Source organism: Choloepus didactylus, chromosome 18 (assembly GCF_015220235.1).
Source record: "Choloepus didactylus isolate mChoDid1 chromosome 18, mChoDid1.pri, whole genome shotgun sequence".
NCBI classification, from domain to species: Eukaryota; Metazoa; Chordata; class Mammalia; order Pilosa; family Megalonychidae; genus Choloepus; species Choloepus didactylus.
The window spans coordinates 22,725,838-22,739,196 of record NC_051324.1 but is presented as its reverse complement, the minus strand read 5'-3'; the positions used below and the strand labels follow the sequence as shown (position 1 = coordinate 22,739,196).

Genomic DNA, 13,359 nt, shown 5'->3' with positions numbered 1-13,359 from the left:
AGTCGCTCTGCTGGCTCTCTGTTTCGCCATTGGCTGTGCGGTCGGGAGGACGCCATCGGAGGGCCGGCTTGGAGTTGAGGAGGCGGGGCTGGTTTCCGGCGGCGGAGGGGCGCGAGCCGCAGCCGGCGGGGGGAGGGGGTGTCGGCGCACAGCGGAGTGCTGAGCTCCGAGAGCCTGGCACCCGGAGCAGCCGCCTCCCCCTCCCCTTCCCCCCTCCCCAGACTGCTAGAACCCAATTTTCATCCATCCTCCCGGGGCGGGGGCGAGGAGGGCTGAGCTGTCTCAGGCGGGCTGGGCGGAGCCCGGAGCCCCACCGATCGCTGCGGAGTGAACCTCACCTCCCTTCCAGGGAGCAAGGTGTGTGTGTGTGTGTGTGTGTGTGTGTCCTAACCTTGTAAGAAAAGGGAAAATGGAATGGGAAGTATGATCTCCACATCTCATCAATTCATTTTATTTTTAAAATTTTCCTCCCCTTCATCCTTGTTTGCCTTCAGTTGTCACCCCTGCAGCCGGGTAAGGAGATTAAGGACCCTTTTTTTTTCTTTTTAAACTGATGTGTTGATGTCGTTTGCGTAGTAAAATGCACAGAAAGGGAAAGAGGAGCCCCTTTTTTTCTGGTATCTGATGCAGTAAGCCGGGAAAAAAAAAGGGCAAGGTATGAGTGGGGTTTTGGAACTGTGCTGCATCCGTGACCATTAAGGTTGTCTTCACCATTTTTCATACTTCGATTGCCTTAATCAGCAACACCAATCTGAAAGAAGAGGATGTGCTAGTAAAAAAAAAAAAAATCCACATCAAATGGTGGTTAAAGGAAATCTTGATAGTGTTTAGAGATGAACTCTGCTGAAGTCCGAGTACATTGCCACCGGCTTTGTGTAGTAGCCCGGCTCTGTTGGAGAAACCCAACTAGAGCAGGCAAACTTACCTTGCCATTAGTTAAAGTTTTATCTGTTTCTTCCTGGGTTTATTTCAAAAACAAAATCCAAACTTTAAGAAAAAATCCAGGTGAGTTTTTTTTTAATTCTTTTATTTTGCAAAGGTTCCCCTCCTCCCTTCCCCCCACTTTATGACTTTCGGTGGCATAGCATTACATTTTAAATTATATTTATCTCTATTGAATCCCCTTGCTTCTACAACTTATGTATCCCTTCTTTCTGAAGGATAGGAATCTCATCTCCAGCCAAAACCAGGAATTTTTTGTAAGTGTTTTTGAAATTGAAAGCAAAATTATCAGTTGAAGCTATAAAATGTATTAAGATAAAATTTTGATTTAGAAACAAGGGATTTATGTGTTTATGTATCTGTATTTTATATATAATAGAGAGGGAGGGAGGAAAGGAGGGAAGTGCAGGCTATGTTCATAGTAAACTTGCTTTAACTGTGTGTTTTCAACCAAAGATGTTTGGAACAGTTTTATCTTAATGTTGATTAGCAAAGAGCTAGAATGCCAGAAGGGATGAATAACATTTTTGGGGGGCAGCATTTTGGTAAATGTTAATTAAAGTGTTTCATGGTTCTTTCTGGCAGTCCAAGTTCAGTTTCCAGAGATTGTTCTAACTGGAGTTCAATTTGGAAGACAGAATTGATATGCTGGGCTTTTCTTACAGTTTTAGCTGGATCAGTGCTTTTTCTTTGCATTGATCTATTGGATGTCTAACCAATCAGGAGCAATTAGGGGTGAAGGCAAGTACTATTAGGAATAGGGTTGATCTCAGTTGTGAGAACTTATTAGAGATCAGGAAACTTTCTCTTTTTATATCTCAAGGAGCCTTAGTATAAAATTGTGCAGAAAAGTAGATGCAGAGTAGTCATATGTTGTATTTGGAGTTTTTAGTTTATTACCCATTTGTTCCTTCGGGTCCATGAATCATGTTTAAATTGGGAGGGAAAAAGAATCCCCCAGATGTTATTGTCTTGTCTTATCTAACTTGTTAGTGAGAATGAACTGTTAAAAATCACTCATTGAAGCTTTCACACCTAGGTAGTATGTAAGACAAAGTGCACTTTGATGTCTAAGATATAACAATCTGGAGAAACGGCAAAAAACCACTTGAAGCATGTACAACTTAAGCTTGCTTCTACCATAAAACAAGTCGCCTTCCTGTTTGATATCCTAGGTGGTTTCTTCTCTCTACTCATGGATGAACAGTTAATACAGCTTTATAAAATTTTATTACAATTTGTTCACTTTTTAAATATATGTTTCAATTTTTTTGACTGATTTGTGTAATTAGTATTTTGTGTGGTTGCAGTGATTTCCCTAAAGAGTTTTTCCCAGGAGACCAAAGGCTAGGTATAGAACTAATCATAAATGTATCTACACTGGTCTATAAATACCATTTAAGGGGAATGGAAACCCTCAAACTTGATCTCTGTAGGGAAACAATGTTATGAAACCATGACTTCACATAGTCTCTTAGGTTGAGGGGACATAGTGCTGCTAAGGTTAAAGTAGCTGATTTAATTTTCTTTAGCAGTCTTTTTATCCATCTTGCTTATTTCAGTGTCACAGTTTAGAATGTGTTAAGAAAAAAGGGCCCTGTGTTCTCTCTAAAGGGAGACTTAAGCGCGATCCTCCATTCACATGAGAAGTATGAAATAATCCCCTTGAGAAGGTGAAGGAAAAAATTGGAGCCTTAGTGTTGCTTGATTCTGATAATATTCGCTTGAGGCTTGTAAGGTTTGGAATTGGGAAAAGCTTGCTCAAGGTGAGAAAAGATTAGAGGCAAAAAAGACCTGAGAATGCTGCTCTCAGCATGAGAAACTTATTTAGAGACAATGAATACATTCATATGGAGATGTGCTTGATGGTAGTTTTTAGCTATTCGGTTTTGTCAGTCAGGTGTCAGAGACAATATTTTGTGCCTGTGTTTAAGTATAGCTCCTTCCCCCAGGGATTGAATCTTTGGAAACCAAATCTTTTGAGGAAGTTGTTTATTTGGTGTCTGAGTCAGGAGGGTAGGGGACTTGGTGGAGCCTGTTATCTGTTTATGATTCTGATAAGGACATGGAATTGATTGTTGGTGAGTTAATGAACTTTTCATGATGAATGGTTGCTAGGCAAATTGCTTCTCAGTCAGTTTAATCCTCAAGATGCAGTTTACAGGTCTGCTGTTGGTGAGGGCAAACGCTGCCTTTTAAAGGATACTGCCTTTTAGGAATCCCTGTTGGATGTGCATGTATGTTGCTGAGTGGCTCAAAATAAAGAGCTAGGCTGATGTATGGATCTCACTTCATCGTCTAAGAAAATTTAGCTTTTGGTAACCTGCACCAGCATTGTCGATTAACTTCTGGATCAAGTGGTGGGTTGGGTCGCTCTTCAATATTAAGATACCACTGTGTTTGATTATCATTGGTTTTGTAACTAGTAAGGCAGTGAGCTAATGCATTCATTTTGGAAACTGGCCAGTGATAACACTGCCCTTGGGCCAGGATGGATGGGAAAATAGGACAGGGTAAACAATTGAGGGCATAAATAATGAATCTTCCAACTGAGCCCTGGGAGAGTGAAGGAGATTATCCTCAGAGCTGTTCAGTCTGGCAGTGAAAGGGGAAGAGTCCTCTGAATTAATTACCCAGCCTGTGTTTGATATTGTACTTATTACGGGATTGTTAGAGCCATTCAAAACAAAATTGCCCTTCAGATCTAAACTTAACCTATGCTTTTTTGTTTGTTTTTAAACCAGATACTCAAATTGCTCATTTATTTATTTATTTATTTTAGAATTCAGGCCTTTACCTCCCTCTCCCAACTTTGTTCTTAGCATTCTGCAAACACTAGACAGTCCTTTTGTTTGGCCAAATCCTAGAATTTTGCTTAGAGATTTTATTTATCTGTAAAAATATATGGTAATAGAATAAGAAAACAAAAAGCCTGGGACCTGTGTTAAAGGAATCCTTTGGTATCTTTATTACACAAAACTTTGAAATTAAATGTGGGATTGTAGGGTATAATTATGTAACAACTCACGAAAGGTTAGGACAAGAGTTTCTTCAGCCCAAGAATGATTCCCAATATTAAGAAGACAAATATTGTTACTTTTGGATTAGTTAGCGGGTTTCATCCAGTTAATTAAATAAGCATACTCTCATTGGTCTCAGCATTTCTCTGAGGTAGGAAAGCTAATGCCTTAGAATGCCTAAATAAAGTAAATAATGATTTGGTAGTGAAGCCAGACACAGACAGGTAAAGTGCAAAGATATTCCCAAGGCTACATTTTTAAGCAATAGCTTTTTAAACTACTACTTTTTAACTGGGACTTTCTAGCTGAACAAGCTGATTAGGGGTTTGTTTTCTTTCTCATCATTCAAGAGACCAGCAGGCAATAGAGCCAAAAGCTTGGATTACACTTAGTTTCTTAATCATCAAAAGTAGTATATAACTCAATACCACCCCTAGAAAAGTTCTGCTCAGTTTAATGTCCTTGAGACAGTTTCCCTGTTTTATTTAGTACTTTAACAGTTTATCCTTGTTACCTAGTTGCACTGAGGTCTTATGAAAAAAATGAGATCTTCTAAGTGTATTATAGATCAACTAGCTCTGATATTGACATTTCTTCTTTGTTGGCATCCTCTGGCCCCACAGGATATGCAAGCCATTCATCATATGTGGGAGAGCTATAGATAGCCAGGCCAAAGAAGAACTATTACCAAAGCAAGCCCTCTTCTAACACTGGGTTGTATGTGCTAATGATCAGAGCTGTTGGCTGAAATGAAATCCATTTACATTAGGTTGTGTTTGAGGAAGTACTGTAAGTCATCACTTCAAATCTGGGGATTTCTTTAGATCCTGTTTCATGGGAAAATGTTATCTGTTTCTTTCTTTTTTTTTAAGTGGAAGAATAATTGAATATTACGATTCCATAACCACCTGCTAATTCTTTGCATTCAACGAAGTGGGCTGGAGGATCAGTTGCTGATCTTTGTGGAAATCAGACTTTATGCTGCTTGCAGAAATGAAATGATTTAGACTATATTCCTGTCGCTTCAGAGGAAAAACATAAGCATTATTAGTCATAACTTCTGTCTTCTTTCCTTCCAAAAGCAAAAGCACTTCTACCATTGGCATTTCATTTATCTTCAGACTTACTGTGTAAAGGATAGGACTTAGTCTCGATACTCCCTTTCTTTAAAAGGAGACTGTGAAAAATTAAAGGCAGTTCATCCCAGGTCACTTTTCCTGAGTTCCTAAATGGTGCCTTGTGTATTGTCTGGCTATTCAGCTGGAAATGGTTTTACTATTGTGAAGACATTAATTTTGTAGCTGTGAAGGTACTGGTATGACTTAATTAATTTATTCTCCCAGAATCTCTTTCATTGAGCAGATAAAGTGGGACCCGTGGATTAATGAAGAATCCAAATCTTGGTTTGACCTGTCTTACCAGGTGTTACTGTGCATTCAATAAAGTGCTTTTAAAGGATTTCAGTAATTGGACTTCAGTCAGTCCCTATGAGGTATAGTGCAATCAGAGTGTGATGCTTTGTTAGAACATTTCCCCAGAGAGATAAATGGAATCTTTTCTTTTAAGAAAAGTCCTTTGCCTATTTCCTTAGTCCATGGTGAAAAATAGTTGAACAGGACCTTTTTCAGCAAGCTGTTTTTATTTTTGCCTCTTCTCCAAGCTGAACAAATACCCCAACTGAAATATGTCATCCTTACCATTCACACTAGGTGTTCCTTAGTGTACCCAGAAGTGGGAGGCTGATGCTACCTCAGTCTGCACACTAATTTTGTAGCTCTCTAAAATCTGTTTCTCTGCCCTTTCCCCAGTCTGTCCACATCTGTTCATTTCTCAGCTTCCCATTTCTAGTTAAGAAAGTACCATTGCTCAACCAAGGAAATGGTAGTCTTTATCAGTCAGAGTTGCATCCAACAGCAGTTTTTGTGTGTGTGCAGGCAGGTATTACTTTGTTGCATTATTGCTTGAGGAGTTTTTCTGCATTGCAGAAATACAATTCAACTCTTCAAAACAAGTTGATGAATTGTACTTTATTAAAGTTATGAGTGTCTAAGAGTTAAAGTTGAAATGACAGAGAGAAAAATATTATAGTTTAAGTGCTTTTATTAAAAATTTTTGTTTACCTAATGGAAAGCTGTATTGCTGTCCTGGGCTGAAACTAGTAGTTAAACCATGGAGACTGGTTTCTCAGTGAGGAACTCTTACTCTGCTATTTAAAATTGCTGCCTTATCCAACTGTCTCCATCTCCTTTCACTGCTTTATTTTATTATTTTTAATGGCATTTATCACTTTCTAAGAGTCTATATAATTTACCTTCTCATTATGCTGTCCGAACCCCATACCCCATCCTTCCCTATACCATGTGAAAGTAGAAGTACCATGAAGATGGGAGTTTTTGTTTTTTTTTTTTGTTCCTTGCCATGTCCTCGCTTGGATGCTCAATAAATGTTGGTATGAAGTGGAGACGTGTGCCCTGTGGAAAGGGATTATTGTTTTCCTGAAGCTAGTACTAAATTGGGACTGGATTTATTAACTAGCTTAAGCAAAATAATCTTTATGTGGAAAAACTCAGGGAATTGGGATTAATTAGTTTAGATGAGAGAAATAACAGGCATTTTAATAGTATGCAAATATGAAGCACCATTACATAAAGAAAGGTGACTAGCTCTTATTCACCTTGACTGGGTACTTAAGAGGACAAAGGAATAGGCAGAAGCTCCTGAACAAGGAATACAAAACAGACAGAAGAATTTCCTAATTTTTTGAGAATAAACGCTAGAACGGATGACCAAGGAGGGATGGATTCTCAGTGAATTTTCAACTCTGCCACAACGTAGGAGGCGGCGGAGAGGAGAAAAAGCACAGACGTAGGGGTCAGAAAACCTTGTTGTACTCTAGTTCCTAGTTCATCTGTGAAAAGAGGACTAATGATACATGCTCAAACTCTATTTCATAGGGCATTTGAGAAGATCAAACGAGAGAATCAATGTGAAAGCACTTTGAGAATTATATTTTCAGACATTGTTAATGACTTTACAAAACCATCTTTGTGAAGTGATTTAGAATCATGGAACCTGGAAGCTGGGTTCAGTGGTCACCTAGTCCAAATTCTTAGCTAATGAAAATAAACCTTTCCCATCATTCCCTATGGATAATCATAGCTTTTGCTTTAGCATTTCTAATACTATGCTGCTGTTGAACAAGCTCAGATTGTTCTTTATGTTCACCTAAAACTACCCTTCTTCAGACTTTGTTAACCTACTTTTGATCTCTGGAGCTCAGAGATAAAGCTACTCCTTCTTTCCTTTCTCTCTTTTATTAATAAATTCAGTTTTATTGAGATATATTCACATACCATACAGTCATCTGCAGTATACAGTCAGTTGTTCACTGTACCATCATATAGTTGTGCATTCATTATCACAGTCAATTTCTAAACATTTTCACTGCTCCAAAAAATAAAAATAAAAATAAGAATAAAAATAAAAAGTACAAAAGAATCCCCAAAACATTCCATCCCCCCATCCCACCCTGTTTTTCATTTAATTTTTGTCACCACTTTTCTATTCATTTGTCCATACATTGGATAAAGGGGGTGTGAGCCACAAGGTTTTCAGAATTGCACAGTCACACCATGTAAGCTACGTAGTTAAACAGTCATTTTCAAAATTCAAGGCTACTGGGTTGCAGTTCGACAGTTTTAGGTATTTCCTTCTAGCTATTCCAATATGCTAAAAACTAAAAAGGGATATCTGTATGGCACATAAAATCTCTCGACTCCATTTGAAGTCTCTCAGCCACTGAAACTTGATTTTGTTTCGTTTTGCTTCCCCCTTTTGGTGGAGAAGATTTTCTCAATCCCTCATTGCGGAGTCCAGGCTCATCCCCAGGAGTCATGTTCCACGTTGCCATGGAGATGTATTACAGCCCTTTTATGCCACCTTTATTTGAGATCATCATCATCTCTCCCCTCCACATTCGAGATAGCCACTTAACTGATTTCTGCTGTCTCCTGTTTGTCTTTCACACTTGCAGGAGATTTATTTAAAATAGACATCTGATCTTGTTACTCTCCTTAAAACCTGTCCCTATCTTCCTATATCTTGCAGGATAAAGTCTGACCCTTAGCTAATAATAGTTATAACTACCATCTTGAGCACTTAGTAATGCCAGGGACCGAACTAAGCACTTTACAAGTATGATCTGTTTTGATCATCACAATTATTCTCTAAGATGTTGGGCCATCTTTTATGCTGATTTAAAGCTAAGAACATTGAGCTATGACTCCAACCCAGCTTTATTCTTTTTTTAAAATTTTTACTGTGGTAACAAACATAACGAAATTTCCCATTTTGACCACTTCCAAGTATACAATTCAGTGGTATTGTTTTACCATTATTGTTAAACTTTTCCATCATCCCAATCAGAAACTGTTCACATTGAGCATTAACTCCCCATTACCCCATTACCCTGGCCCTGGTAACCTATAATATACTTTTTGTCTATAAATTTGCATGTTCTAGTTATTTCATATAAATTAAATCATACAATAATTGTCCTTTCGTGTCTGGCTCATTTTACTGGTGATGTCTTCAAGCTCATCTATGTTGTAGCGTGCATCAGAACTTGTTTCCCTTTTACAGTTGAATAATATTCCATTGTGTGTATATACCACATTTGATTTATCCATTAATCTGTTGATGGACACGTGGGTTATTTTCACCTTTTGGCTGTTGTGAATATTGCTACAATGAATATTTGTTCACAAATATCTGTTAAGATTCCCTGCTTTCAGTTCTTTTGGGGGTATGTACCTAAAAGTGGGATTGCCAGATCACATGGTAATTGTATGTCTTTTTTTGGAGAAATGTCTAGTCAAGTCCTTTGCCCATTTAAAAAAATTCAGTTGTTTGTCTTTTAGCTGTTGAGTTGAGGCAAACTTTATTCTTAGTCTGACATCCTGCCCTCTAGTATGAAATATAAGGCCTCTCATAATGTGGCACTTAAGGCTTATCTCCAGTTTCAGCATGTCATACACCAGACATGCTGCTCTCCACTTGTGATTTCCCAAACATGCCTTATAACTGCATACCTTTTATTGCACTTAGTTTTCCCTACTTAGAACAGCCTATTCTTTCTTCTCAATCTGGTAAATTCTTGCTCAGTCTTCAGTCACTGGTATTGTCATTGCCCCTTCTTCTCAGTCTCCCCTGGAATATTTGTTTTATTGTCTGGGTTCCCAAACAACTTTATTCACATTTCTCATTAGGGATTTTGTTTTTCATATTTATACCACCAGTGCGTAGTACTACCACAGTTCCTGGTGCATAGTTGGTTCTCAGTGAATGAATGAACGATATCCCTAGTAAGTGTTCTCTTTTTCAGACTTAATACTCCAACTGTGTTAATAATGCTATCCATATTCAGTTTCTAGGTCCCTCACTATAATGGTTACTTTCCTCTTTTTTTTTTTTTTTTTAAATGTCCTATCTGAGCTATTCCTAGGCTTCCATATTTCACATCAGGAAATGTAGCCTTCCAAAATAACTCAACAAAAAGTGTGCCAAATGGGCATGTGGTTGAGCTGCTGCTTTTGGGAAAGGCTCAGATTGCATTAGTTTCTAACTACCTCTTTGTAAGAAGAGAGCCCAAACCTCTAAAGAAAAAATTAGCAGAGGTAGCACTTTGTACCTTTTTTTCTCTTCCACCTTCTGTCACCTCAGTAGGGTGCCTGTCTCCTGACTACAGGTCACTATTGATAGAAAGACCACAGTTTTCCCCTTCTGTAAAACAGAGTGGCTTTCTGAGACTCCATAATGCTGGTAGGAGACTTAGTTCCCCAGGCTGTAGAAAAATTGAAAATTAGAATCCGATACTAAATTCCAGGGGAAAGGGCATAGTTCCTGTCCAAAATTGAAGGTAAATGAGTCAGGCAGCAGGAATCTGTCAACTCTCAAGGTCCATTCAGAAGTGAATTTAATCTTTGCTATTGAAGCAGATCAACAATGCCATTTTCCTGTCTGAAAATGAGGTTACCCAGGATTCTCTTACAAGAAGATGAATTAGTAGTGTAATAGTAGCTTCCAGCCTTGCAAAATGTCTCTTCTTACTACTGCCTCATCACCACACATGCTAGTGGCACAGGGTGCATCTAGTATATAATACTCGACATGGAGATAAGGCCACAGTGCCTTACTTAGAGAGTGCAGAGGAAATTTAACAGTTCTCAGCAATTCTCAGTCTTAATGGGCCTTGATTATTGTTAAAATTTATCTTTATCAAAGGAAACGCTGGTTAATTATTGTTCTCCTGGCCCAACATGCCAGGCGTTAGCTGGAATTCCTGAGTGATTTGCAGCCGAGAAACCATGAGAGCAATTTCTTGTTTGTCCACAAATTATCATTACCAATTTCATTTGCAGATTGAAGGAGCAGGAGAAGTGGGCACTTTGCCAGTTGCAGCTTCCCTACGATTAGGGTGTTAGTTCAATTATATTCAATTAACTTTTATTGCAGATAGTGGTGATAATTACTTGCAAGTCAGTTTTTTGGCCAAAGCTGAAGAATGAACTTGATGGATGATGGATTTTAATAACCAGATGACACATTTCACTCCTTTCTACTGCAGTTATTTCTTTTCCAGACCTATTTTTGACAAGAGGTCAAAGCACTGTAAAAATCCATCTCACAATTAAAACACATTGTCCTCGTTTTGAAGAGCCATGTAAGATCATATTTTAAAAGAATCTATTAGGAGCAGTTTAATGGCTTTTGATATTCTGTGATCATACCCTTGAGTTCACTGCTGTTTATCATAGGAGAATAGATTGAGATGGACCTAGTGTCATTCACAGCAATATGTCTTATTTTAAGATTATAGTAATTGACAAAGTGCAGTTTGGTCTTCTGGTTGCATTTTTAATTCTCTTCAAAGTGCAAAAGAAAACCTTTGCCTTGGACACTTTTTAAATTAGTAGAATGCTAAGGACACATTTAGCTCTGTAGGAATTTTAGTATTTCAAAAAATTTCATTGTGGTAACATATATAACATAAAATTTGCCATTTTAACCATCTTGAAGTGGACAATTCAGTGGCATTAATTACTTTTACTATGTTGTACTACCATCACCACCATCCGCCACCCGGTCTTTTCCATCACCCCAAAAAGGAAACTCTGCACCCATTAAGCAAAAACTTCAGTGCCTCCTCCCCCTGCTCCTGGTAACTTCTAATTTACTTTCTATCTCTATGAATCTATTTTAGATATTTCTTGGTATTTCATATAAGTGGAACCATGCAATATTTGTCCTCTTAATATCTGGCTTTTTCACTGAGCATATTTTCAAGGTTCATCCATGTTATAGCATGTGTTCAGAATTTCATTCCTTTTTATAGCTGAGTATTATTCCATTGTGTGTATATGCCATATTTTGTTGATCATTCATGTACTGATGGACACTTGCATTTCCATCTTTTGATTGCTGTGAGTAATGCTGCGATGAATATTGGTGTACAAGTATCTGAGCTCCCATTTTCAATTCCTTGGGGTATATACCTTTAGTATGTTATTTTAATAGAAAGTTGCATAATATCTTTGAAAACAGTTCTTGCTAGATGGAGGATAGAAAGAAGGGAAATATTTGTCTTTCTCCAAAGATGACTTGAAGTCTCTTTGCTATATCCCTTCATTGCTGTTATTTGTGGTTACCCTCAAAAGTAAATGGGCTTGAAGCAAAATTCTTAAAATGCTTAAATCCTTGAAATCTTTTCCTTAAAATGTAAAAGCCTGAAGTTGATTCCATCTGGGGCTGTTACTAGATCTCCAGGTGACTTGCTCCTTCTTTGAGTTGTTGCTTGGCTAGCCTCTCTTTCCAAGGGTTGATCATTCTCCTTGATGATTTTCATGGATGTGGCTGCATAAAAATTTTGTTGAGAGTAAGTTGACAGGAATTATGGCATTTTAAGGGCCTGTTTTTGTTAGTGTTTGTTTCAAGTGAGGGAAGAAAGTTCATGGCTACTTGGAGAAGAGCCATAACATGCTTGTTCGTCCTCCCAAACTTCCCTATTGTCCACCCCCATTTCTCACTGTTTCTATCTTCCCTGATCGTATCAACTAGGAAAGAAGAAAGGGTGAGAGATAAATATCATCCTTGCACTACTTCAAAGCTCTTCATTGGGTGTTACTGAAAACCTTTCTGTTGTAGAATAACCAAGACCCTGCCTGCCAGCTGCTGTTGGTGTGAAAGTGGAGAAGCTAGTTTTAGTGGCTACTTTTCAGGAAGTCTGGAGATAAAGCTTATGATGTCATTTGAAACTTTTTTTATTGTGGGATGAAAGAATGTCAGAACTCTTGCATTCTGGAAGATGTTGTATAGCAAGGGTTTCCTTTGTACTGGAGCATGGGGAGTTTGCATGGCAGTTGATGGGGTTCTGGGTATGTGCTTGGAAAGAAGAGACTTGAAAAACTTGTTCAAATGTGGACATGGCAGGTGAAGAGATGGCACTGAATGCCAGGCTGAAGCAAGGAGAATCATTAATAGGACCTTTTTCAGGTTAGACATTTCTTTTGGACCATTTCCCAAAGTGAGATTTGCCATCTTTGGAGTCAGAGGGTTGCAAGAATGCCTTACAGTGGAAGCTTTGCCGGAAGAGTGGAGGTAGAGAGAGAATTTGAAGTATAGGCACCGGAGAAAATGTTATTCATTTAAGTGTTGAAAAGAAATTAGAAGTTGATTGAAGTAGAAAAATACAGGAAACCTATTCCAAATGGCAGGAACCCCAGTGTCGGCACTTACTAATTCAGAAATCAGTCACTTGACATTAAGATAAAATAAGAATGCTTGCTAACAGACCACTCTCTCCAACTCTTCTTTATGATCTGCAAATCTATCCTTTCTAGACTTAAGCACTTCTACTTTTTTTTTTAAATAAGTTTTTGGGGAAACAATCTCAGACTTACAGAAAAGTTGCAAATGCAGAAATAGAATATTTTTTCCCCTTCAATCAATTGAGAACTATTGCCTGATGCCACATCATCCCTGAATACTTCAGTGTATATTTCCTCTAAACAAAGGCATTCTTCACAATACAACTGACAAGATTGGGAAGTAAACATTGATACATTACTACCATATAACTCTCAAACACCATTCAGATTTTGCAAGTTGTCCCAGTAATGTCCTTTTTAGAAAAAATGATCCAGTTCAGAATTACACATTGCATCTATTTGTCATGTCTTCTTAAGTCTCCTCCAACCTGGAACAGTTTTTTTTTAAAAAAAAAAAACACCAAACTTCATGACCTAGATCCTTTTGATGATTACTGGCAGTTTGTAGAAAGTTCCTCAGTTTGGGTTTGTGCTGGTTTAATTTCTGCATCTTCAGCAGGAATGTCACAGAA

The 13,359-nt window shown here is 38.1% G+C and overlaps 1 protein-coding gene across 6 annotated transcripts in view; it reads left to right on the top strand.

The window, feature by feature from the left end:
• Positions 1–13,359, top strand: part of FAM222B (family with sequence similarity 222 member B) — a 77,411-nt gene that overhangs the window by 39,374 nt on the left and 24,678 nt on the right. For 2 of the 6 annotated variants that reach the window (XM_037810570.1, XM_037810572.1), the window contains exon 1: positions 158–357. The exons of the other annotated variants lie outside the window; for them this stretch is intronic. The gene's annotated coding sequence lies outside the window, so the exon portion shown is untranslated. Of the gene's footprint in view, positions 1–157; positions 358–13,359 lie in introns of those variants that run through there. 6 annotated transcript variants of the gene reach the window in all.